Below are 23,662 nucleotides of genomic sequence, written 5' to 3'. Positions count from 1 at the left end.
GAGCTCCTTATATTACAGTGTTTCCCAACCAGAGTGCCTCCAGCTGTTGCAAAACTCGGAGACACAAATAATGCAGATAGAGTTCAGCTCTGTTACATTTGCGTGCATGCTCAAAAGCTGCGTTTTGTTGTGTGTGTGTGTGTGTTTTGTGTGGGTATCATTGTTTTGTTGTGTGTGTGTCTGTGCTATGTTGTGTGTGTTGTGTATCTGTTATGTTGTGTGTGTGTCTGTGCTGTATTGTGTGTGTCTATTATGTTGTGTGTGTGTGTGTGCGCTGTATTGTGTGTCTGTTATGTTGTGTGTGTGTGTGTGTGTCTGTTATGTTGTGTGTGTGTGTGTCTGTTATGTTGTGTGTCTCTGTTATGTTGTGTGTGTGTGATGTTGTGTGTGTCTGTTATGTGGTGTGTGTGTGTGTGTGTGTGTGTCTGTTATGTTGTGTGTGCGTTATGTTGTGTGTGTGTGTCTGTTATGTTGAGAGTATGTGTGTCTGTTTTCTTGCGTGTGTCTATTATGTTATGTGTCTTGTATGTGTCTGGGTTTTGTTGTGTGTCTAAGTTATGTTGTGTGTGTGTCTGTTTTCTTGTGTGTGTGTGGGTGTCTGTTTTGTTGTGTTGTGTTTATGTTTTGTTGCATGTGTTCTGTTGTGTGTGTCTGTGTTTTGTTGCCTGTTTGTATTATGTTGTGCGTGTCTTTGTCTGTGTTCTGTTGTGTGTGAGTGTCTGTTTTCTTGTGTTGTGTTTATGTTTTGTTGCATGTGTCTGTGTTCTGTTGTGTGTGAGTGTCTGTTTTGTTGCATGTGTCTGTGTTCTGTTGTGTGTGCGTGTCTGTGTTTTGTTGTGTGTTTGTATTATGTTGTGCGTGTCTTTGTCTGTGTTTTGTTGTTTACTGCATCTGCGTGCATTGTTCCATTGGGGAGATTTATTGATGTGCTGTTAGCTACACATCTTTTTAAAACTGACTTTCCAGGCTGAAGTTATGTGTATGTGCGCCAAATTTATTAAAAGTTGCATGCGAGGTGATAAATTTGGCGCACGTGTACATGGGTGGGATTTTTGTTTCTGTGAAGTTGTTGTAAGCAAGTGAAAAGATTGCTGGTATTGATTTGCGGCATGTAGACCCCTCTGTGACAAAATTAGCAATATTTGGAAAAAAGTCGCACATGATGAATTCACGAATAAACAAGTTTGCCTAAAAATCACTTTAGGACAAATTTGGCTAAAAATCACTTTAGGACAAAGGGGGAGATTTATCAAGACCTGTGCAGAGGAAAAGTTGCTGAGTTTCATTTTTTCACATCACAGGCCTTTTCAAAAATGAAAGAAGCAACTCAACAACTTTTCCTCTGGACAGGTTTTGATCTCCCCCAAAAAGTCTTGCAAAAACATTGATGCGTCAAATTGGTGCCTTTTTTACACACCATAAGACGTGTAAAAAGCTTGATATATTCTGCTTAATGTCTGTGTTTTCTTGTATCCCCCAACCTGTTGATCTCCAGTTGTTGCTAAACTATAATTCCCATCATGCCCTGACAGCCTTTGGCTGGGAGTTGTAGTTTTGCAACAGCTGGAAGTCCATAGGTTGGGAAACACTGTTATGATGTGCAAGAAACAAAGTATCACTCTTAGCAATACTTTTCATACACAACAAGGTGACCTCCCCGCTTGTCACAGTGTTACTATGTCCGCGCATGCTGGGAGTTGTAGTTTTGCTGAAGGCAACCTGGTTGGGAAACACTGCATTAAAGGGGTACTCCGGTGGAAAACTTTTTTTTTTTTTTTTAAATCAACTGGTGCCAGAAAGTTAAACATAATTGTAAATTACTTCTATGACCTCTCTGTCCATTTAAGGAACTGTCCAGAGTAGGAGAAAATCCCCATGGCAAACATATGCTGCTCTGGACAGTTCCTAAAATGGACAGAGATGTCAGCAGAGAGCACTGTGTTCCAAAAAGAAAAGAATTTCCTCTGTAGTATTCAACAGCTAATAAGTACTGGAAGGATTGAGATTTTTTAATAGAAGTAATTTACAAATCTATTAAAGTACCCCTTTACAATCTATCAGGCTGAGTTTACTTAGTTTGTAACCAGCTCAGAGTGGTATGATCAGAAAAACGGTGCCCATACGGAGATACTGTCTGTCATATAGGATCCATGAGAAAAATGACTGTAGCACTTTTCAGTTAAAGGGGTAATCCGAACGCTGGAAGCCAGTGCCGGGAGCTTGTGACGTCATAGCCCCGCCCCCTCATGGTGTCACACACCGCCCCCATAATGCAAGTCTATGGGAGGGGACGTTAACACCTCGTATTTTTAGCCAAAACCAGTGGAACCGACACAGAGAAAAACTGATTGAAAGATTTTCACTTTTTTTGTATTAGGGACCTCCTGGTTTTAGGCAAAAAATACTAGGCGTGAGCCCAGCCTAAGGGTACGTTCAGACGAGCGGATTTACAGCCTATTTTACGCTGCGGATCCACCGCAGAAGGACCTCTGTATGCTACCTCTACATGTGCCTGCTTGGAGGGGCAATATGCCGCTACGTGCAGACACACTGAAGCGATGTGTGAGTCGCCGCCGTGTACTCGCGCACATCGCGGCCGCTCCCCTGCTCTATGAGCTAGGCCGAGAGCTGCTACGATGTGCGAGTATATGTATTGCCGCTCCGAGCAGGCACATGTAAAGGCAGCATACAGAGGTCCTTCAGCGGCGGATCCCCAAGCAAAATACTCGATGTAAATCCGCTCGTCTGAACGTACAGTAAGGCTAAGTTTCCACTTGTTTTTTTTCTGGTAGTTTTTGGATATCTGCCACTGCAGTTTTTGAGCCAAAGCCAGAAGTGTATTCAAAGGGAATAGGACATATAAAGGAAGGACTTACACTTCTCCTCCCTTATGGATCCACTTCTGACTTTGGCTCAAAAACTGCAGTGGCAGTATTCCAAAAACTGCCAGAAAAAAACCAAGTTCTGCAGTAAGACCAGCACTTGCGGCCATAATGTGGATGCAAAAATGCATCCGTTATATTCCCTGTGTAAAACTGTCCCAGGGCTCCATTCACATGACATTACAGCTGATAAGATAAAGACAACGTGAGAGCTGGATCAAATTAAAAAGAAATTATAATTAATTAATTAGGCAAGATTACAATGAAACATGCATATACATAGCATCTCCCACATATCCTACCGGCATATGCAATTTGATGAGATAACAGCACAGGCCCTGATTTACTAAGAGTGTTGTGTAGGTTTCTTTGTGGGTTTTAATTCCCTACAATTTATTTCCCACGGTATTTACTAAGGTTTCCCTACATTTTCCACTTTCCCTACATTTTGCTTTTTTACACATGCTCTGATCTGTCTGGTTTTCCTCAGCTGAAATCCACCACATTTTGGCCTTCATTTACTATTGCAAACCCGTCATGTTTTGTCGGGTTGTGCGCCAGATTCTGTTGCATTGCGCCATAAATTCTGTCTGCCCAGAATTTGCGCCAGAATTGAAAAAACCCTGACTAACTCTCCATTTTGCTTAGAAAACCCAAAAAAGGAGCGTGGCTGCCGAGAAAAGGGGGCGTGGTCTCCGAAAAGGGGCGTGTTCCTGACATTTTCACAAAAACCCAACATATTTACTAAAGTTTCCACAGAAAGGCCCTCATTTACTATTGCAAATCCGACATTTGTTTTGTCAGGTTGTGCGTCAGATTCTGTCACATTGAGCCAGAAATTCTGTCTGCGCTAGATTTGTGCCAAAATCGACTAACTCTCCATTTTGCTAAGAAAACATGGGGAAAGGGGCGTGGTCATCTGGGAAAGGGGCGTGGTCTCTGAAAAGGGGCATGTTCCCGACATTTTCACAAAAACCCAACATATTTACTAAGGTTTCCACATAAAATGTGGTGGATTTGAGTTGAGGAAAACCAGACAGATCAGAGCATGTGTAAAAAAGCAAAGTGTAGGGAAAGTGGAAAATGTAGGGAAACCTTAGTAAATACCGTGGAAAATAAATTGTAGGGAATTAAATCCCACAAAGAAACCTACACTCCACTCTTAGTAAATGAGGGCCTTTTTATGTGGAAATATGTTGTTTTTTTGTAAAAATGTCGGGACCACGCACCTTTTCCCGACGACCACGCCCCTTTTTCAGGTTTTCTTAGCAAAATGAAGAGTTAGTCAAGTTTTTTCGACTCTGGCGCAAATCCTGGCGCAGCATCTGGCGCAGACAGAATTTCTGGCGCAATGCGGCAGAATCATGCGCACAACCCGACAAACAAATGTCGGATTTGCAATAGTAAATGAGGGCCTTTCTGTGGGAACTTTAGTAAATATGTTGGGTTTTTGTGAAAATGTCGGAAACACGCCCCTTTTCGATGACCACGCCCCCTTACTGTCATAAAGGTGTAAACTTGAGGCAGTCATGGACTGAACAAAGACTACTAGTGATATTTTGTCTCACATGCATAGTCTACCATGCTAAACATTCATCAAACGGACAGACTAATACTGTAGGCCAGTGGTCCCCAAACTGTGGCCCTCCAGATGTTGCAAAACTACAATTCACAGCATGCCTGGACAGCCGTTGGCTGTCCAGGCATGCTGGGAGTTGTAGTTTTGCAACATCTGGAGGGCCACAGTTTGGGGACCACTGCTGTAGGCTATCTGTGGTCTATGCACAGTACCCTGACATATACCAGAGCAAACAGGAGATTTTTAATTTGGCCTGTAATCTCTATGGGGACTAGATTGATCAAAACCTGTCCAGAGGAAAAGTTGCTGAGTTGCCCATAGCAACCAATCAGATCGCTTCTTTCATTTTTGAAAAGACCTTTGAAAAATGAAAGAAGCAATTTGATTGGTTGCTATGGGCAACTCAGCAACTTTTCCTCCTGACAGGTTTTGATAAATCTCCCTCTATATTACATATGAACATAGTCTAAAAGCCATTATTTTAATAGACTTGATAAAATATTGCCAATATTGTTTTATATGGCTTTCCTTAATCATTAACAGGATTTAATGCCGGACCGTTGACTGTGCGGTTGTGCAATTGCCCGTCCCAGCTGGTACCTTGTCTTGGCGTCTGCTTTCCTTGTTTCTCTGTAGGATTTCTCTGTAGGACTTTGTTCCCATAACTGATGGAAATGAGATTCATCCAGTAGGCAGGGAAATGCTGGCCCATACGGTGTTAATATATTCTTGGCTATTCCAGTCATGAGGCAGCTCGGTCTCCACCACTGTTACTGTACAAATAAAGTTAATTTTGTTGTGTCGAGCCCGGTCTGTACTAGTCTCCCCATGATATCACTGATGTATAGGGGTTAAGTCCTCGGGGAAAAAAGTGTGGGAACTCACTTAAAGGGGTACTCAGCCCCTAGACATCTTATCTCCTATCCAAAGGATAGGGGATAAGATGTCAGATCGCCGGGGTCCCGCTGCTGGGGAGCCCCGGGATCACCGCTGCGGCACCCCGCTATCATTACTGCGAGTTCGCTCTGTGCGTAATGACGGGTGATACAGGGGACGAAGCAACGGGATGTCACTGCCCGTCCCCTTAATGCAAGTCTATGGCAGGGGGCGTGACCGCCACGCCCCCTCCCATAGACTTGTATTGAGGGGGGCGGGCCGTGACATCACGAGGGGCGGAGCCATGATGTAACAATGCTCCGCCCCTGCATTGCCCGTCATTACGTGCAGAGTGAACTCGCTCTGTGCAGTAATGATAGCGCAATGCCGCAGCGGCGATCCCGGGGGTCCCCAGCAGCGGGACTGCGGCGATCTGACATCTTATCCCCTATCCTTTGCATAGGAGATAAGATGTCTAGGGGCGGAGTACCCCTTTAAGATTTCCAATCAATTGTTGGTCCTGCTAATGGGAACAGTGTACCTGCTGTGGAAAAAGTGCAGGAACTCCGTTCCCATACGTTCCTGCAGGACTTGAGCCCTGCCGATGTATCCTCCTCCTTGAAGCTTTCCCCCCCCCCTCAATGCTCTAACCTGTTGCAAAATGACTAGGGTCACTTGGTGTGTAAAAAAAACTAGAACAAGCCTTTTATTTCATTTTCTTTGTGGTGTGAGTGCATAGTATACATGGCTGATTTTATTTTTAACCCGATAACGACCATGGACGTCTATACTCGTCCAATGGCCGTTACCGGGGTATGGCGCAGGCTCCCGACTCGAGCCCGCGTCATACCGGCCAGCCCCCAGCTGATTCTTGTAGCTGGGGGCCGGCATTAACAGCCGACATGCGGCGATCGCCGCGGCCAGCTATTAACCCTTTAGATCGCCGCTGTCAAAGTTGACAGCGGCATCTAAAGGTGCCTGTATACAGTCCCTGGTGGTCCAGTGGGGTGTATCGCCCCCCCGCAGCGCGATCGCGGGGGAGCGATCCACTACTGAGGTAGCCTGAGGGCTTACCTCTCCTGCTGCAGCGGCTCCGGCTCGCTGAATGATAAAGCCTGGCAGGGCGAGGGCTTTATCAATCGAGCGCAGAGCACGCAGATCATTGTGGTTTTATGAAACCACAATGATCTGCCTGAGAAATCTAATGATTCCTCCTAAAAGTCCCCTAAGGGGACTAAAAGTGTAAAAAAAAAAAAAAAAAAAAAAAGTTTAAAAAAAGTTTAAAAACATACACATTAACCCCTTCCTTATTAAAAGTTTAAATCACCCCCCTTTTCCCAAATTCCATATTAAAAATATGTAACCATAATAAAAATAAACATATGTGGTATATATAAAACTATAAAAATATATAATTAATTAAACCGCACGGTCAATGGCGTACACGCAAAACAATTCCAAAGTCCAAAATAGCGTATTTTTGGTCACTTCTCGTACCATAAAAAAAGGAATAAAAAGCGATCAAGAAGTCCAATCAAAATAAAAATGGTACCGATTAAAACTTCAGATCACGGCGCAACCACCTCAAACCGCCCTGTACGTGGAAAAATAAAAAGTTATAGGGATCAGAAAAGGACAATTTTAAATGTATAAATTTTCCTGCATGTAGTTATGATTTTTTCCAGAAGTACGACGAAATCAAACCTATATAAGTAGGGGATCATTTTAATCGTATGGACCTACAGAATAAAGATAAGGTGTCATTTCTACCGAAAAATGTACTGCCTAGAAACAGAAGCCCCCAAAATTTACAAAATGGTGTTTTTTCTTCAATTTTGTCGCACAATGATTTTGTTTTCCGTTTCGCCATAAATGTTAGTGTAAAATGACTGATGTCATTCCAAAGTAGAATTGGTGGCGCAAAAAATAAGCCCTCATATGGATTTTTAGGTGCAAAATTGAAAGGGTTATGATTTTTAAAAGGCAAGGAGCAAAAAACGAAAGTGTAAAAACAGAAAAATGCTTGGTCCTTAAGGGGTTAAAGTAGAGTTAAAAAGAAACTAGACACTTCAATTTTTTGCCATTAGATATTTTTCTTTAAGTGTTTTTTTATTTATTTATTTTATATTTTTGACTAATGAACAAGCCCCCCCCAAAAAAAAAAAATATATATATATATATATATATATATATATATATATACCTCCACCACAATAAGATGTTTCTCCTCCATAGTAAACCATTTCATCCTAATCATCCTCATCAAACTCCTCAATTTCGTCAGTAACAACTTCCTTATTAGGGATTACTTCTGCCCCCCTCCAGTTATGGTCTGGGATATCTGACATATGTACGGAGGAACAGTAAGGCTGACTTTCAGTTTCCATTACAGGTCCGTCATCCTGAGGGAAATGTCTGGAGGGGTACTACGGCGGAAAACTCTTTTTTATTTTTATTTTTTTTAAATCAACTGGTGCCAGAAAGTTAAACAAATTTGTAAATTACTTCTATTAAAAAATCTTAATCCTTCCAGTACTAATTAGCTGCTGAATACTACAGAGGAAATTCTTTTCTTTTTGGAGCACAGAGCTCTCTGCTGACCTCACGAGCACAGTGCTCTCTGCTGACATCTCTGTCCATTTTAGGAACAGTGTGGGTGAACTGGCTGACAGTTTTCCTTTAGAGTACGCTCACACGAGCGGATTTTCGCAGCGTATTTAGCTGCGGATCCGCTGGTGAAGGCCCCGCTCTATGCTGTCTTTACATGTGCCTGCTTGTAGCGGCAATACGCCGCTACGAGCAGACACACTGCGATGTGCGAGTCGCAGTGTACTCGCACATCGCGGGAGCTCTCTGCCTAGCTCAGAGCAGGGAGAGTGGCCGCGATGTGTGAGTACACCCCGCACATCGCTGCAATGTGTCTGCTCGTCGCGGCGTATTGCCACTACGAGCAGGCACATGTAAAGACAAGATAGAGCGGGGCCTTCACCAGCGGATCCGCAGCGTAAAATACACTGTAAATCCGCTCGTGTGAACGTACCCTTAAAGGGAACCAATCATCAGATTTTACCCTATATAATGCTTGGCAAAGCATGGTGAAGATATGAAGTTATAAACTAGTCACCACCGCCGCCGTAAGTACTCACCTGGGCGGGGAGCTCTTCTCATCTACTCCCGTTCTTCTGCAGGCAGCTACGCCCCCCCACAGCTTGATTGATGGGCCGGGTCATTTTTCCGCTCACTGAACAGACGGAGCAGAGTGATGACGCTGCCCATTAATCAAGCGGAGGGGGCGTCGCTGCCGGCCGAAGAACGGGAGTAGGTGAGAAGAGCTCCCCGCCCAGGTGACTACTTGCGGCGGTGACTAGTTTATAACTTCATATCTTCACCATCCCTGGGGGCAGGAGCGTCCCCCGGGAATGGTGAAAATAAAGATTTTACCCTTTATAACGCTTTGCCAAGCGTTATATAGGGTAAAATCTGATGATTGGTTCCCTTTAAAGGGTTTATGCAGCTTAGAAAAAGTTATCCCCTATCCAAAAGATAAGGTATAAGTGTCAGATCTCATGCCTGGTGCCATGGCTTTCTGCATAGATAAGGGGAAGGTGCGCGCCCTCCATTTATCACGAGGGTCTCGGCTGTCGGACAGTTATCTGACACTTATTCCCTATCCTTTGGATAGGCAATACATTTTTCTCCTTTAAAGGGGTACTCCTGTGGAAAACTTTTTTTTTTTTTTTTTTTTTAAATCAACTGGTGCCAGAAAGTTAAACAGATTTGTAAATCACTTCTATTAAAAAAAAATCGTAATCCTTCCAGTACTTTTTAGGGGCTGTATACTAAAGAGAAATACAAAAAAGAAATGCATTTCCTGTGATATCCTGACCACAGTGCTCTCTGCTGACCTCTGCTGTCCATTTTAGGAACTGTCCAGAGCAGCATATGTTTGCTATGGGATTTTCTCCTGTTCTGTACAGTTCCTAAAATGGACAGCAGAGAGCACTGTGGTCATGACATCAGAGGAAATGCATTTATTTTTTGGATTTCTCTTTAGTATACAGCCCCTAAAAAGTACTGGAAGGATTAAGATTTTTTTTATAGAGTACCCCTTTAACTTCAGTTGGACATCAATATCTAGCCCAGTGTTTCCCATCCAGCATGCCTCCAGCTGTTGCAAAACTACAACTCCCAGCCTTCGGCTGTCCGGGCATGCTGGGAATTGTAGTTTTGCAACAGCTGCAGACACCGTACTTTGGAAACACTGATCTAGTCAGTGTATGGGCAGCCTGTTTCTGAGGTCACATTAACCCATTGTTGTACACTGTGGTAGGAATTCGCTCCGCATTATACATGGTCAGTCATCTCTGAAAGCCGTCGTTGTGAGTGCACGTGATCAGAGATAACAATTGCGGACTTACATGAGCTTTCACAATGTCACATGCTCAGGTTGGCCGGTGACCAGATGGGATTATAATCCTACTGTGAGCCACTGCGGGATGGGGCGATGGTGATTAATGCTGTGTATAGTGCATTCAGAAAGTTTTCAGACCCTTTCAGTTTTTTTTGTCATGTTGCAGCCTTGAGCTCAAATAAAAGTTTAAAGGGGTACTCCGGTGAAAACCTTTTTTCTTTTAAATCAACTGGTGCCAAAAAGTTAAACAGATTTGTAAATTACTTCTATTAAAAAATCTTAATCCTTCCTGTACTTATTAGCTGCTGAATACTACAGAGGAAATTCTTTTCTTTTTGGAATGCTCTCTGATGACATCACGAGCACAGTCCTCTCTGCTGACATTATTATAATAATAATGCTTTATTTATTGTTGTCCTTAGTGGGATTTGAACCCATATCCCCAGCACTTCAAGGCAGCAGTGCTAACCACTGAGCCACCATGATGCCCTTATCATACATCTGCTATTAATGGTTGCTAAAATGGACAGAGATGTCAGCAGAGAGCACTGTGCTCATGATGTCATCAGTGTTCCAAAAATAAAGGAATTTCCTCTGTAGCATTCAGCAGCTAATAAGTGCTGGAAGGATTAAGATTTTTAATAGAAGTAATTTACAAATATGTTTAACTTTCTGCCACCTTTATTCAAAAGGAAAAACAAAAATCTTGCAGGGACATAAGTATTCATACCCTTCACTCAGGACTTAGTTGAAGCCCCTTTGGCAACAATTACAGCCTCCAGTCTTCTTGGGGATAAGACCACAAGGTACTGGATTTGGGAATTTTCCACCATTCTTCTCGGCAGATCCTCTCGAGCTCTGTCAGATTGAATGGGGACGGTTGGTGGAAGCTATTTTTTTTAGGTGTCTCCAGAGATGTCCGACTGAGTCACTAAAGGGCACAGAGTTGTCCCTAAGTCACTCTTGTGTTCTCCTGGCTGTGTCTAGAGCACTTGGAATCAGGTTTTCATTAAAAATATCTCTGTAATTTGCTCCAGCTTTCCCTCAGCCCTGACCAGTCTCCTGCTGAAAAACACCTCATAGCATGATGCTGCCACCACCATGCTTATGGTATTGAGCAGGTGATGGGTAGCGCCTGGTGTCCTTCAGACACGATGCTTAGGATTGAGGCCACAACTTTAAAGGGATACTGCATTGGAAAACTTTTTTTTTTTTTCATATCAACTGACTCCAGAAAGTTAAAAAGATTTGTAAATTACTTCTATTAAAAAATCTTAATCCTTCCAGTACTTATCAGCTGCTGTATGCTTCAGAGGAAGTTGAGTTGTTATTTTCTGTCTGACCACAGTGCTCTCTGCTGACACCTCTGTCTGTGTCAGAAACTGTCCTCCAGAGCAGGAGCAAATCCCCATAGCAAACTTCTCCTGATCTGGACAGTTCCTGACACAGAAAGAGGTGGCAGCAGAGAGCACCGTGGTTCAGAACAACTCAACTTCCTGTGGAGCATACAGCAGCTGATAAGTACTGGAAGTATTAAGATTTTTTAATAGAAGTCATTTACAAATCTGTTTAACTTTCTGGCACCAGTTGATTTGAAAAATAAATTGTTCCTCACCAGAGTACGCCTTTTAATCTCGGTTTTATCAGACCAAAGAATCTAGTTTCTCATAGCCTGAGAGTCCTTTAAAGGGGTATTCCACCCCTAGACATCTTATCACCTATCTAAAGGATAGGGTATAAGATTTCTGATCGCGGGGGTCCCGCCGCTGGGGACCCCTGCAGTATAGCATTCGGCACCCACCTGTTTCTGCTCCGGAAGCACTGGGTCCCGACCACGGGAACGGAAGTTCGTGACATCACGACTCCGCCCCGTGTGACGTCACGCCCCACCCCCTCAATGCAAGTCTATGAGAGGGGGCGTGACGGCCCAGATTGTTGGTGGCTGCTATGATGGTTGACCCTTTTGAAGTTTCTTATATCTGCACAAAGGGTCTTTGGAGCTCAGCCAGAGGGACCATTGGGTTTTTGGTCACCTCTCTTACCCCCCCCCCCTCCACCCCCCCCTCCACTGTGTTCTTGGGAACTTACAGTGCAATAAAAATATTTTGGTATCCTTTTCAAGATCTGTTGCTCTGCATAATCCTGTCTCTGAGCGCTACAGTCGGTTCTTTCCACCTCATGGCTTGGTGTTCGCTCTGATAGACATTGTCAGCTGTGAGACCTTATATAGACAAGGCTGGGTCTTCACAGATCATGTCCTATCAGCAGAATTTAACACAGGTGACTCCAGTCAAGGTGGAGAAACATCTCAGAGATGATCAAGAGAAAAAGGAGGAGCCAGAGCTAAATTTCAGGTATGATAGGAAAGGGTCTGAATACTTATGGCCATGCGAAATTTTAGTTTTTCATTTTTTATTTTCTACAATTCTATTTTTATCATTTTTATTTTTGTGGAAAAAAGTGAAGGAGTTCCAAGTGCATTGTATTACAACATATAGAAACTTTCTTCTCCTTTCTTCTCAGATTCAGCATTTTGGCAATGATTCAACATATGCTCTGATCTATGTTTATAAGAGACTGCCTGGAGACTGATTCTGTAGTAAGCTTCTTGTCATTGAAATATTTAGGTTTTTATTCTTTGAATTACTTGCTGTTTTGCAGCCTAATACGCCTCCTGGTTGGTCGGAGTATTAGGCTGCATTCACACCACGTTTTTGCAATACAGTTCCCTTATCAGGTTTTTGATGAAAAACTGATTCCTCAAAACCGGACTAAACTGTATCAAAACGTGTGTACAAATCGTATACAGTTTAAAAATGATGTCCGGTTACATCAGTTTTTTAAGAAAAAAACGTATATGTTTTTAACTTTTCACTCCATTATGAATAAAGTTTCACTTGTTTGATTGAAATTCCAAGAAAAAAAACTGAGCAAAGTCAAAAACCAGATGGTGAAAACCTAATGGAACCGTATGGACATACAGTCCCATGTTTAAAAAAACGTATACGGTCTGAAGGCAACGAAACGCGTGGTCCTTCTCAATGGGGCACTCGCCCTCATGATTACTTGTGTTGTAATCCTCAATCTGCTCTGATGTCCACTTGCTATGACTCTTATATACTGAGAGGTTGTAGATTTACTGCTGATATTATGTTCTCCATTTTTTGCATTGGAAGTTCTTTGGCTACCCTTATGGGGGGGGGGAGACCAGGGTTCATAACTATAGATATTGGTGGGTGAGTGCCGCTTGGGTGGTGTTCATGGCCCATTTATTTTGGGTTGTTGAATTGGCTCATCATTTTGAGCAGATTTAGATGATTTTAGAGGAGTTTTCTTTATGTATGTTGTTTATTGTGTGCCATAAAAAAATCTTTTGCATAGTGTGCACCACTGTATAGCGTTTTTCTCTTTTCTTAGTTTTCATGTATTCTGTTTCTAATTGCTCAGACAGCATCCACTCGTGACTTAAAGGGGTACTCCACTGGAAAACTTTTTTTTTTAAATCAACTGTCCTTATCAACTGTTTTATGCTCCAGAGGAAGTGCTTTTCTTTTTGAATTTCCTTTCTGTCTGACCACAGTGCTCTCTGCTGAAACCTCTGTCCATTTTAGGAACTGTCCAGAGTAGGAGAAAATCCCCATAGCAAACCTATCCTGCTCTGGACAGTTCCCAAAATGGACATAGGTGTCAGCAAGAGAGCACTGTGGTCAAACAGAATGGAAATTCAAAAAGAAAAGAACTTCCTGTGGAGCATATAGCAGCTGATAAGTACTGGAAGGATTAAGATTTTTGATAGAAGTAATTAAGTAATTTACAAATCTGTTTAACTTTTTGGCACCAGTTGATAAAAAAAAATGTTTTCCAGTGGAGTACCCCTTTAAGTTGAGCCCCCCTTTCTTTCCATTAGAATCCTGTACACAAGTGACCTATGACCATCATCTTGTATATTATGTGAGGACATTTGAGGAGACATTGGGAAATTGAGCTACAAGTCAAAAACAAGTTGTTGATGTCTCCATGGACGGATCGTCTGACAGTTCGTTCTGGGTTACTGTATGGGAATGTCCACATGGAATAATTACATTGGATCCAGTTGTGAGTCACAGGGGACATAGGGATTCTATGGCTATAATAGTGTTTCCCAACCAGGGTGCCTTGAGCTGTTACAAAACTACAATGGGTGTTCAGTAAACTCACTTACAGTGTATATATACATAATCATAGATATATAATATACCCATACATAATCATAGATATATAATATACCCATACATAATCATAGATATATAATATACCCATACATACAATATACATGTACATAATCATAGATATATAATATACCCAACCCATACAATATACATGTACATAATCATAGATATATAATATACCCATACATACAATATACATGTACATAATCATAGATATATAATATACCTGTACATAATCATAGATATATAATATACCCATACATACAATATACATGTACATAATCATAGATATATAATATACCCATACATACAATATACATATACATATTCATAGATATATAATATACCCATACATACAGTATACTAATACATAACCATAGATATATATAATATACTCATACATACAGTATACTAATACATAATCATAGATATATAATATACCCATACATAATCATAGATATATAATATACCCATACATACAATATACATATACATATTCATAGATATATAATATACCCAACCCATACATACAGTATACTAATACATAACCATAGATATATATATATAATATACTCATACATACAGTATACTAATACATAATCATAGATATATATAATATACTCATACATACAGTATACCTGTACATAATCATACATATATAATATAGCCATACATAATCATAGATATATAATATAGCCATACATGCAGTATACTTATACATAATCATACAGTATATACATTATACACATACATACAGTATACTTATACATAATCATTTACAGTATATACATTATACTCATACATACAGTATACTTATACATAATCATACAGTATATACATTATACTCATACATACAGTATACTTATACATAATCATATACAGTATATACATTATACTCATACATACAGTATACTTATACATAATCATTTACAGTATATACATTATACTCATACATACAGTATACTTATACATAATCATACAGTATATACATTATACTCATACATACAGTATACTTATACATAATCATATACAGTATATACATTATACTCATACATACAGTATACTTATACATAATCATTTACAGTATATACATTATACTCATACATACAGTATACTTATACATAATCATATACAGTATATACATTATACTCATACATACAGTATACTTATACATAATCATACAGTATATACATTATACTCATACATACAGTATACTTATACATAATCATATACAGTATATACATTACACTCATACATAATCATACAGTATATACATTATACTCATACATACAGTATACTTATACATAATCATACAGTATATACATTATACTCATACATACAGTATACTTATACATAATCATATACAGTATATACATTATACACATACATACAGTATACTTATACATAATCATATACAGTATATACATTATACTCATACATACAGTATACTTATACATAATCATTTACAGTATATACATTATACTCATACATACAGTATACTTATACATAATCATATACAGTATATACATTATACTTATACATAATCATATACAGTATATACATTATACACATACATACAGTATACTTATACATAATCATTTACAGTATATACATTATACACATACATACAGTATACTTATACATAATCATATAGAGTATATACATTATACACATACATACAGTATACTTATACATAATCATACAGTATATACATTATACACATACATACAGTATACTTATACATAATCATATACAGTATATACATTATACACACACAGTATACTCAAACATAACAAATATACAATTTAGCCATACATACAGTATACCTGTACATAATCATAGATATATATAGTATACCCATACATACAGTATACCTGTACATAATCATAGATATATATATATATATAGTATACCCATACATACAGTATACCTGTACATAATCATAGATATATATATAGTATACCCATACATACAGTATACCTGTACATAATCATACATATATATAGTATACCCATACATACAGTATACCTGTACATAATCATACATATATATAGTATACCCATACATACAGTATACCTGTACATAATCATAGATATATATATAGTATACCCGTACATACAGAATACCTGTACATAATCATACATATATATAGTATACCCATACATACAGTATACCTGTACATAATCATACATATATATAGTATACCCATACATACAGAATACCTGTACATAATCATACATACATATATATAGTATACCCATACATACAGTATACCTGTACATAATCATACATATATATAGTATACCCATACATACAGAATACCTGTACATAATCATACATATATGTAGTATACCCATACATACAGTATACCTGTACATAATCATAGATATATATATATATAGTATACCCATACATACAGTATACCTGTACATAATCATAGATATATATATATAGTATACCCATACATACAGTATACCTGTACATAATCATAGATATATATATATAGTATACCCATACATACAGTATACCTGTACATAATCATATATATATATATATATATATATATATAGTATACCCATACATACAGAATACCTGTACATAATCATAGATATATATAGTATACCCATACATACAGTATACCTGTACATAATCATACATATATATAGTATACCCATACATACAGTATACCTGTACATAATCATACATATATGTAGTATACCCATACATACAGTATACCTGTACATAATCATACATATATATAGTATACCCATACATACAGTATACCAGTACATAATCATAGATATATATATAGTATACCCATACATACAGAATACCTGTACATAATCATAGATATATATAGTATACCCATACATACAGTATACCTGTACATAATCATACATATATGTAGTATACCCATGCATACAGTATACCTGTACATAATCATAGATATATATAGTATACCCATACATACAGTATACCTGTACATAATCATACATATATATAGTATACCCATACATACAGTATACCTGTACATAATCATACATATATGTAGTATACCCATACATACAGTATACCTGTACATAATCATACATATATGTAGTATACCCATACATACAGTATACCTGTACATAATCATAGATATATGTAGTATACCCATACATACAGTATACCTGTACATAATCATACATATATGTAGTATACCCATACATACAGTATACCTGTACATAATCATACATATATGTAGTATACCCATACATACAGTATACCTGTACATAATCATACATATATGTAGTATACCCATACATACAGTATACCTGCACATAATCATACATATATGTAGTATACCCATACATACAGTATACCTGTACATAATCATACATATATGTAGTATACCCATACATACAGTATACCTGTACATAATCATACATATATGTAGTATACCCATACATACAGTATACCTGTACATAATCATACATATATGTAGTATACCCATACATACAGTATACCTGTACATAATCATACATATATATAGTATACCCATACATACAGAATACCTGTACATAATCATACATATATGTAGTATACCCATACATACAGTATACCTGTACATAATCATATATATATGTAGTATACCCATACATACAGTATACCTGTACATAATCATATATATATATAGTATACCCATACATACAGTATACCTGTACATAATCATACATATATATAGTATACCCATACATACAGAATACCTGTACATAATCATACATATATGTAGTATACCCATACATACAGTATACCTGTACATAATCATACATATATATAGTATACCCATACATACAGTATACCTGTACATAATCATACATATATATAGTATACCCATACATACAGAATACCTGTACATAATCATACATATATGTAGTATACCCATACATACAGTATACCTGTACATAATCATACATATATATAGTATACCCATACATACAGTATACCTGTACATAATCATACATATATATAGTATACCCATACATACAGAATACCTGTACATAATCATACATATATGTAGTATACCCATACATACAGTATACCTGTACATAATCATATATATATATATATAGTATACCCATACATACAGTATACCTGTACATAATCATAGATATATATATATAGTATACCCATACATACAGTATACCTGTACATAATCATATATATATATATATATATAGTATACCCATACATACAGTATACCTGTACATAATCATATATATATACCCATACATACAGAATACCTGTACATAATCATAGATATATATAGTATACCCATACATACAGTATACCTGTACATAATCATACATATATATAGTATACCCATACATACAGAATACCTGTACATAATCATACATATATGTAGTATACACATACATACAGTATACCTGTACATAATCATAGATATATATATATATAGTATACCCATACATACAGTATACCTGTACATAATCATAGATATATATATATAGTATACCCATACATACAGTATACCTGTACATAATCATATATATATATATATATATATATATATATAGTATACCCATACATACAGTATACCTGTACATAATCATATATATATATATATATATAGTATACCCATACATACAGAATACCTGTACATAATCATAGATATATATAGTATACCCATACATACAGTATACCTGTACATAATCATACATATATATAGTATACCCATACATACAGTATACCTGTACATAATCATACATATATGTAGTATACCCATACATACAGTATACCTGTACATAATCATAGATATATATAGTATACCCATACATACAGTATACCTGTACATAATCATAGATATATATAGTATACCCATACATACAGTATACCTGTACATAATCATACATATATATAGTATACCCATACATACAGTATACCTGTACATAATCATACATATATGTAGTATACCCATACATACAGTATACCTGTACATAATCATACATATATATAGTATACCCATACATACAGTATACCTGTACATAATCATACATATATGTAGTATACCCATACATACAGTATACCTGTACATAATCATACATATATATAGTATACCCATACATACAGTATACCTGTACATAATCATACATATATGTAGTATACCCATACATACAGTATACCTGTACATAATCATAGATATATATAGTATACCCATACATACAGTATACCTGTACATAATCATACATATATATAGTATACCCATACATACAGTATACCTGTACATAATCATACATATATATAGTATACCCATACATACAGTATACCTGTACATAATCATACATATATATAGTATACCCATACATACAGTATACCTGTACATAACCATACATATATATAGTATACCCATACATACAGAATACCTGTACATAATCATACATATATGTAGTATACCCATACATACAGTATACCTGTACATAATCATAGATATATATATAGTATACCCATACATACAGAATACCTGTACATAATCATACATATATGTAGTATACCCATACATACAGTATACCTGTACATAATCATACATATATATAGTATACCCATACATACAGTATACCTGTACATAATCATAGATATATATATAGTATACCCATACATACAGAATACCTGTACATAATCATACATATATGTAGTATACCCATACATACAGTATACCTGTACATAATCATACATATATGTAGTATACCCATACATACAGTATACCTGTACATAATCATACATATATATAGTATACCCATACATACAGTATACCTGTACATAATCATACATATATATAGTATACCCATACATACAGAATACCTGTACATAATCATACATATATGTAGTATACCCATACATACAGTATACCTGTACATAATCATAGATATATATATATATATAGTATACCCATACATACAGTATACCTGTACATAATCATAGATATATATATATATATATATAGTATACCCATACATACAGTATACCTGTACATAATCATATATATATATATATATATATATAGTATACCCATACATACAGTATACCTGTACATAATCATATATATATATATATATATAGTATACCCATACATACAGAATACCTGTACATAATCATAGATATATATAGTATACCCATACATACAGTATACCTGTACATAATCATACATATATATAGTATACCCATACATACAGTATACCTGTACATAATCATACATATATGTAGTATACCCATACATACAGTATACCTGTACATAATCATACATATATGTAGTATACCCATACATACAGTATACCTGTACATAATCATAGATATATATATAGTATACCCATACATACAGAATACCTGTACATAATCATAGATATATATAGTATACCCATACATACAGTATACCTGTACATAATCATACATATATGTAGTATACCCATACATACAGTATACCTGTACATAATCATAGATATATATAGTATACCCATACATACAGTATACCTGTACATAATCATACATATATATAGTATACCCATACATACAGTATACCTGTACATAATCATACATATATGTAGTATACCCATACATACAGTATACCTGTACATAATCATAGATATATATAGTATACCCATACATACAGTATACCTGTACATAATCATACATATATATAGTATACCCATACATACAGTATACCTGTACATAATCATACATATATATAGTATACCCATACATACAGTATACCTGTACATAATCATACATATATGTAGTATACCCATACATACAGTATACCTGTACATAATCATACATATATGTAGTATACCCATACATACAGTATACCTGTACATAATCATACATATATATAGTATACCCATACATACAGTATACCTGTACATAATCATACATATATATAGTATACCCATACATACAGAATACCTGTACATAATCATACATATATGTAGTATACCCATACATACAGTATACCTGTACATAATCATAGATATATATATATAGTATACCCATACATACAGTATACCTGTACATAATCATAGATATATATATATAGTATACCCATACATACAGTATACCTGTACATAATCATATATATATATATATATATATATATATAGTATACCCATACATACAGTATACCTGTACATAATCATATATATATATATATAGTATACCCATACATACAGAATACCTGTACATAATCATAGATATATATAGTATACCCATACATACAGTATACCTGTACATAATCATACATATATATAGTATACCCATACATACAGAATACCTGTACATAATCATACATATATGTAGTATACCCATACATACAGTATACCTGTACATAATCATAGATATATATATATATATATATATATATATAGTATACCCATACATACAGTATACCAGTACATAATCATAGATATATATATATAGTATACCCATACATACAGTATACCTGTACATAATCATATATATATATATATATATAGTATACCCATACATACAGTATACCTGTACATAATCATATATATATATATATATAGTATACCCATACATACAGAATACCTGTACATAATCATAGATATATATAGTATACCCATACATACAGTATACCTGTACATAATCATACATATATATAGTATACCCATACATACAGTATACCTGTACATAATCATACATATATGTAGTATACCCATACATACAGTATACCTGTACATAATCATAGATATATATAGTATACCCATACATACAGTATACCTGTACATAATCATAGATATATATAGTATACCTGTACATAATCATACATATATATAGTATACCCATACATACAGTATACCTGTACATAATCATACATATATGTAGTATACCCATACATACAGTATACCTGTACATAATCATACATATATATAGTATACCCATACATACAGTATACCTGTACATAATCATACATATATGTAGTATACCCATACATACAGTATACCTGTACATAATCATACATATATATAGTATACCCATACATACAGTATACCTGTACATAATCATACATATATGTAGTATACCCATACATACAGTATACCTGTACATAATCATACATATATATAGTATACCCATACATACAGTATACCTGTACATAATCATACATATATATAGTATACCCATACATACAGTATACCTGTACATAATCATACATATATATAGTATACCCATACATACAGTATACCTGTACATAATCATACATATATATAGTATACCCATACATACAGTATACCTGTACATAATCATAGATCATGTATGCAATAAACTTACATACAGTATAGTCATTCAAAATCCTACATAAACCGTATACTCATTCATGGTACAAAAACCATATACTCGTACTTATAGCTCTGGTATCCGCTGGCCATTATCTTATCTAGAAGAAATAGCCACAACACTAAGGCCTGTTACTGGTATTGAGATGTTATCATTGGCCTTTGTTTTTATCTTGTTGTTGTATATAAGCACTATAATGTACAAGATGCAGGACATATAGTATACAGATCAGTGTTTCCCAACCAGGGTGCCTCCAGCTGTTGCAAAACTACAACTTCCAGCATGCCCGGACAGCCGAAGGCTGTCCGGGCATGCTGGAAGTTGTAGTTTTACAACAGCGGGAGGCACCCTGGTTGGAAAACACTGGTACAGATTATGATGATCCCAGTGATTTCCAAACTATTATCTGCTGGATTATATAACCGCTTCAATCTAATCTGCAAGCCTGGATGTAGTGTGTGTTCCCAGTCAATGTGTGATGTCATAGACGCGCTGACTATGCTTATATCTAGATAGCGCCTGTATTATACCAGACTGAGCAATAACAAGGGTGAGTCAGGATAGCAAAACGGTGCCGTACAATTATATGGAAAAGTCTCCACTAAATACAGTTATCTATGCACATGGCATCATATCGCTCGTGATGTGTTGTGATACCATATTAAAGCATAACAGTACAAGAAGTGGGGGGTCAGTAATGTGGAAACTAAAAACACTGATGCATGACATTGCATTTGCATACACAATGTCATGTTGTTTCCCCATAAAATGTTGTGCATTTTTGCTATACAATTTTGTGCGCACAAGTATGGCTTAACTCCGAACTGTTTTTGCATATGGCGTCTGCTGAGTTTGTCTGCCATGTTGGCTGTTTAACGCCATAATATAAGGACGTGGTTGTGGACAAAAAAAAATATTCTCATAAGGCCCCAAGCACATTGACCCAAATTTAGTCAAACGTTCTAATTCTTAGACAGTGCAAACTTTCAAACGTTTTTGCAATACAGTTCCCGTATCAGGTTTCTGATGTAAAACGGATTCCTCAAAACCTGACTAAACTGTATCAAAACGTGTGTACAAATTTTAACCCGTATACGGTGTGAAAAATTATGTCCGGTTGCATCCGTTTTTTAAGAAAAAACGTATACGTTTTGAACTTTTCACTCCATTTTGAATAAAGTTTCCCTTGTTTGATTGAAATTCCAAGAAAAAAAACTGTGCAAAGTCAAAAACCATATGGTGAAAACCGGATGGAACCTTACGCACACACAGTTCTGTACGGTTCCCATTGACTCCCATGTTAAAAAAAAAATATATATACGGTTTAAGGGTACGTTCACACGTTCGGATTTACAGCGTA

At 36.5% G+C, this 23,662-nt stretch overlaps 1 protein-coding gene across 4 annotated transcripts in view; it reads left to right on the top strand.

Annotated features, from left to right (window-relative positions):
- The window catches only part of SPART (spartin), an 89,088-nt gene that overhangs the window by 37,992 nt on the left and 27,434 nt on the right, over positions 1-23,662 (top strand). Inside the window, exon 1 of one of the 4 annotated variants that reach the window (XM_056561932.1) lies at positions 12,280-12,347. The exons of the other annotated variants lie outside the window; for them this stretch is intronic. The gene's annotated coding sequence lies outside the window, so the exon portion shown is untranslated. Of the gene's footprint in view, positions 1-12,279; positions 12,348-23,662 lie in introns of those variants that run through there. 4 annotated transcript variants of the gene reach the window in all.

The sequence above is a fragment of the Hyla sarda genome, chromosome 2 (assembly GCF_029499605.1).
Source record: "Hyla sarda isolate aHylSar1 chromosome 2, aHylSar1.hap1, whole genome shotgun sequence".
Classification (NCBI taxonomy): Eukaryota; Metazoa; Chordata; class Amphibia; order Anura; family Hylidae; genus Hyla; species Hyla sarda.
Note: the sequence above shows the minus strand (reverse complement) of the source record. Positions and strands in the feature narration are given on the sequence as shown.